Below are 6,000 nucleotides of genomic sequence, written 5' to 3' on the forward strand. Positions count from 1 at the left end.
TGGTCAAAGTTTCTTTCCTGTTGAAAAGAAAGCCTGGCCAGGCGTGGACCTGTGGATTCCTGAGGGCCCCCTTCACAGGCCATCCCTGTTTTCGGGTGGTTTTACTTAAGAACTTGCCTGACATTTCCTGGGAAAGGACGTAATAAAAGCCCCTCGCTGGTGGCAGATTGTTGAGCCGTAGGTGGGAAGGGATCAGTCGGCTGGAGCTGAGAGAAGGCTGTATTTTCCTGATTGGAAAATGGGAACTTCCACGCTGAACAATAGCCCCTATTAGTGAGGTTATTCGGTTTCAACTGTCCGGCCACATTTACAGCCGGGTCCCTACTTTCCTGGCATCGCTTAATTGGATGCATTTGTTGGCCACAGCGAAGCCGCCCGTGACTCTTGAGCTACTTGCCCCAGGGACTCTTACAAAGCATTATTTCTTGAATAAACGAGAAAAAGCATTTTCTTTGCTTTTTGTCTTTTTCTGAATCAACTCAATATATTCTTCCATTTCTCCTTAATATTTGCAGGGGTTTTTTTCTGTTATTTTAAAGCATTCAAAGTTAGGAACACTTTATAATTAAAAAATGTTTACCGGTTTAACCTAGAGGATTATGCACTTTGATTTCCTTTTTAGCTGACTAATTCAAATTGCATATAGTCAGAAGACAAGGACTTCTCCCCATGCATCAAACAATCAAACAGTCGTTTTAACAAATAGGTTCAGAGAGAGAGAGAGAGAGAGAGAGAGAGAGAGAGAGAGAGAGAGAATTTACCAAGATACATTCCCCAGCCCTCCACTATCTGTGTATAGCCTATTTAAATGAAGAAAAAAACCCCACACTTCCTATTTATTGTCTCCACACGTGCTCAAATTTTCATACCATGTTAGTGTGGCCTTGCTCTAGTTCTACAGGCAGACATATAGTCTATGATTTATTTTTGATTCATCTTTCCCAGCCTATAGATGAAATTGATAATCACTTCCACAACATCTTATCCTTCTTCATCATGTAAATGAAAGAAACACTTATAAGGAAGAGGGTTTGCTTGTTTGTGGAGGATAGTGTTACTGTTCTTGTGCAAGCTTGGTGTATAAAAAAAGCAGCTTAGACATTCAGATGAGAGGGTTGTGGGTTTTTTTTTCTGAAATAGATTTGTTTGGGCTGTTTTCTCTTTTGATATTATACATTACTTTCTCACAGCTAACATGCAGAGTTAAAAACTACTAAATCCTGATCCTTAGCACTATTGATTTCTCTTCATTCTGTTCAGTTCCTGGAAGAAGCAATGCTCCCAGCTCACCCTGCCGCATTTCCTCCAGACGGTTGACAATTGCAATCGCAGTTTCGGGAAGATAAATGTTACTTTGGGAATTGTGTCTAATTACAAATAATCTAGGAGCTGCTCTGGGTCTCTGGGCTTCATCACACGTCTGTTCATATCCCAGTACACGGTTGGAAAATGGGGGCATTTGTGATCAGGGTTACAGTTCCCTTTCTAAAACACAGGGCAAACCAGGATGCTTCTTTGGTCTCATCGCACAGATTAAAACACCACCACCAAAAAGTGTGGGGACTCCAAAATACATAAAAGCCCGAGCAAGAAAATGGTCTCCGGAGTTTACTTTTGGCTTAATTTTCTTAAAATGAGTTCTTCAGATCCTTTGTACAAATCCATTTCTATAGGGAGCGTTTTTTGAGCTTACATACGTAGATTTTTGTCATGGGTTGTTTTTCTGCAGGAAATTCTGTGCCGTTCTGCCTAAATCACTCAGTGGTTATGTTTTACAGTTTCTCTTGTAGCTGTTGCTACCTTTGTGTGTGTGTGTGTGTGTGTGTGTGTGTGTGTGTGTGTGTGTGTGTGTACGTGATTCTTTGCTTATATGGCAGTCAATTAGTGCTGTTGTGTGTATGTGCTTGCTTTTTTCTAATAGTCTTATTAACAAGAAAAAAGGTGGTGAGCAGGTTATTCTCTTAACCCGACCTGGCTGTCCGAGTAAGATGAGCAGCAGTGAGCAGCTGTCCCCATTTAAGCCGCTCTTTTCCCACATGCCTGCTGGATATTGCAGGCGCGCAGGAAGCTCGCTTCAAACCTGGCCCATTTCAGGCCATAATGGCCACGTTATTTCGGCCCAGTGAACACGAACAAAATCGCGTGCTTTAGAATCATTCGACTCTGAGTCCAGGAAAAGAGGGGGTGGTGGTGGCCGTGGCGGTGGCTAGGGAGGGGTGGGGGGTGATTTCATCTCGGATCGCAGGAAGAGAACTTGCTCAAAAGAATTTTTCCCCAGCAAATATAGTATAATTTACAGCGCAACTTAATAATCCGAAGGGCAATGCAAAAGCCCTTTGCGTTGTAAACCGCTTCTAATTACCTGCCAGAGCAATTAGCTGACTATCACGAAGAAATTAGATCGTTCAATGTAGCATAAATAATGCGAATAATTTTGTAAGAAGAATGGAAAGCGAGACCTGGTGTTTCTTTATAAGGAAATAACACCTCGTACTGTACGAACCCTCCATGAACACATATTAATGTCGAGGCATGCATGGCAATGAGTCCAGGCAAGAGCCCTCTGGCTGCCGTTCAGCACTTTTTCCGTTTACGTATGCGGGGTGAAAGTCGGCTTCCAGGCGTTCGATCTCCAGCCTTCCAGCTCACAGTAATTAACACATAGCGACTTCAATGGGAAAACCTGTTTTCCAGATGATTTTTACAATGCAGCTTTATGTCTCATTTGGCAGTTTAAAAAGCTGGAGTTGTTTTCTGGCTTCATCTCCACTATCATCTGTTGAGCATATTTTGCTTAGAATATTGACTCCCCAAAAAAAACTTGGGCACAGCCTTGTATTGACTTTTATTTTCTCAAATGGGAATATGAGGAGTCACCTTATAAGACACGAGGGTCAGGGATTCTTGTGAGGAGATATTTAGCCTGCCTGTTTATGAAGGATATTGAAATGTTTGCTTCTGGGCTTCTCTTGGACTTTTAACTAAAATCTATCTTCATTAGGTTTCAAATCTAGTTTGTTTTCCTTAGTGTTTCCTACCCACAGAAGAGTCCAGATGTGTGGGTGCACATGTTTCTCAGTAAAGCAAGCCAAGAGGAAAGGAAGACCTAATTTTGGAAGAAAGCTGACAGTGCAAGAAGTGTATGAAAACACCATCAAACTCTTGGAAATTTACTGGATTTGTAAACTACAGATGAGAACAGAACTCCCAAAGCTATCCTGGAGGACTTGCTGCCTGCACCTGCACCTGTGCGGCACTCGCTTTGCTTCAAGTGAATGACCTTCAGGGGATGGGAATTGAGAGCCCACCCTTTCTCTGTCTCTGTAGGCATTTCTCACATTTAAATCAAACGTGAGAACTACCTAGGAGAATTTGGTGTCTGTGTTGGTCATAAAAGCCTGAAATTTCAGCACTTTGCTGAACACCTCACGGTGATCTGTTGCCAGGAGTCCTGCCCCCCACCAGACTAAGGTGGGCACTCACTCCCTTTCCCCGTCTGCAGCTCCTCTCTGCTCTATGGGAGTGTTGGCACAAGATACTCTCTAAGGATATTTTCAGTCTGCAGTCAGTGAGTTCTGAGTTTTAGAAATTTTATTGGTCCAAGGGGCCACACGCTCATATTGTCTCCTCCTAAAGAAATAACAGTTTTGCTTTTGAATGAGACCTAGACGGAAACTGGAGGGATCCAAACGATTATTTCCATCAGTTCTGTCCTGCCAGCAAAGAGGGTTACTTTTGTTTGATGTTTGGTCTATACAGTCACCTCTTTAGAGAGGCATTAGCCACCTTAGGCTCTTTTCTCTCTGAATTTAGAATTCGTGGGCTGAAAGCCAGGCAACAGGGTATACACCTACACAGGGACTCATTTTGCAGCAACCTTCTCCACTTTAAGAGATGCTAAGGTTTTTTTTTTTTTTAAATCCACACAAATCAGGGAAATTTTACAACCACTGGGTTCAAGGGCACTGGACTCCACTATCATCAGAACCAAGTTTCCCCTTCCAATCCCAGAAGAAAAACCTCCCATCTAGAGAGAACAGAGGTACTATTCATTTTTTCTTTTTCTCTTTCTTTCTTTCTCTCTCTCTTTCTTTCTCCCTTACCTTCCTTCTTTCTTGTTTTTGATTTTCTTTAGGCCTGTATTAAGCAGTGGTTACTTATTAAGAGGAAATACAATCTTCATTCTTAATTATCAATTAGAAAAGTAATGAATGTTGGAAACTTTAAAACATCTTCAACCAATTATTCCAATTTGATTTACGTTTTGAAACTTTGTTTCTTCCAAACACTTCAAATCACCCACTTCATCAACGTTAGCCCAGAAGATTCCCTGTCTCAAATGATAAGAACCCCTGCTGGCCACCAAAGGAGTCTGTCCCATTTAAATTCAAACTAAGGCCCAGAAATGCAGAGGGAATGAGGATCAAACTTTTTTTCAAGCACTGCCTGCACTTAACCGGCCACAGCCAATATCATTCCTCCTTCTGTCTCTTTTGTCTTTATTAAAATGAACCATTCTTTTCACAATTCATCCCCGGATCTTTTTTTTTCCGGGGGGGGGGGGGGAGAAGATTCACTAACTAAAAGAAGTTGAATTGATTATTGTCATTCTGTAATTGTCCAATGCAGCCTCATAAGGCGGGCACGTTGGTCTTTGATCAATACTGAAGAGAGCAAACATTTGTAGAACACAGACCCACAACTCTTCTGTCCACACGTGGTATTTACAGCCCTCAAATGGAGTGTCCATTACTTTCAAAGGGTGGCTATTAAGGACAGTTTTTCTATAGATGGTGCCTCAATGATATTCCAACCTGGACATCTCCCCTGACCCCCACTCCTTTGTGCAGTAGGGAAAATCAGTTGTCACCAAACACAATGTTGTCACCAGTGCTACGCATTGCCTGTACACTTGACATATGGACAGTAACAAACTCGCGTTTTTGTCTCCCTTGGTTATGAAATCCCCTAGTCTTAGAGAACAGGAGGAGGAAAGGGAAGTAACTGTCAGAACTAATGTACTGACCAGGTGGAGGTAGCCTCAGAAACAAGGCTGCAGCAAGCCAAGAGCCCGCAGCAAACCAACATATGCAAGTTTTTAAGTTAAAAGCTACCTGTGCTGTTCTTTTCTTGACCGATATTAGGGCACTGAGTGGGTATGTGTTAATCCATTTGGTGTTTTAATCAACGTTATCAAATACAACTGAAATAGTTAATTAATATATGCTGTTTAAAACTTCACTATATGCCTTCGATATTCATAAATAATCGTATTAGGCAAAATGCCAACCAAGTCAAAAGTACACTTTTGCTTAAGCGACAATGAGCCGAATTTTATTCTCCCATAGCACAGTCTTGGGGAAGATTTGGACACCAAGTGTATCCAAGGCATTTAGCTGCTGTGTGTCCTCAGGGCAGGGCCCAGTGAGGACGCCTGCACACAGAGAATCACCCGGAGCCGCGTTTCCTGCAGTTAATTGTCCCAGTGCCTGACACAGTAGACCCGACTTTCCGTTTCCTGTGAACCTGGACGTTTTTGCTGTATTGATTTACCTGGGCTAGCAGTTTCCAGGCTATGTCTAAGATACTGGAATATTCTAATGATGGAGAGGAAATGGGGTGGTACAAGAGGAAGGCAAGTTCCCTGTCTCCTTCACCGCGGGAGACAGCCACCTAGTCTCCCTAGCAGCAGCGTCCCAGGAGAGCAGTCAACTTCAGCCGCCTGCGGACCTTGGGGGAGTGGAGTGAAAGTGACTGGAAGGCCACTTTTCCCACCATCGCCTGAGAAAGCCATGGCCGACGGTGGAGAATATAGCAGTCGAGGGAAGTGTGACAGCTTCAGACGGGGTCGTCTAGGCTTCCCGGCCAGTGGGCCAGAGCCTGGGATGAAGATCGCTTCAAAGACACCTCGAATACTCGGAGTCCCCGGCAGTCACAGCATTTGTGCTCTCTTTCCTGCCGATTCGCCCTCCCTCCTTTTCCTGAGCCGCGTTCCCCAGG

Source organism: Microtus pennsylvanicus, chromosome 14 (assembly GCF_037038515.1).
Source record: "Microtus pennsylvanicus isolate mMicPen1 chromosome 14, mMicPen1.hap1, whole genome shotgun sequence".
Lineage (NCBI taxonomy): Eukaryota > Metazoa > Chordata > Mammalia > Rodentia > Cricetidae > Microtus > Microtus pennsylvanicus.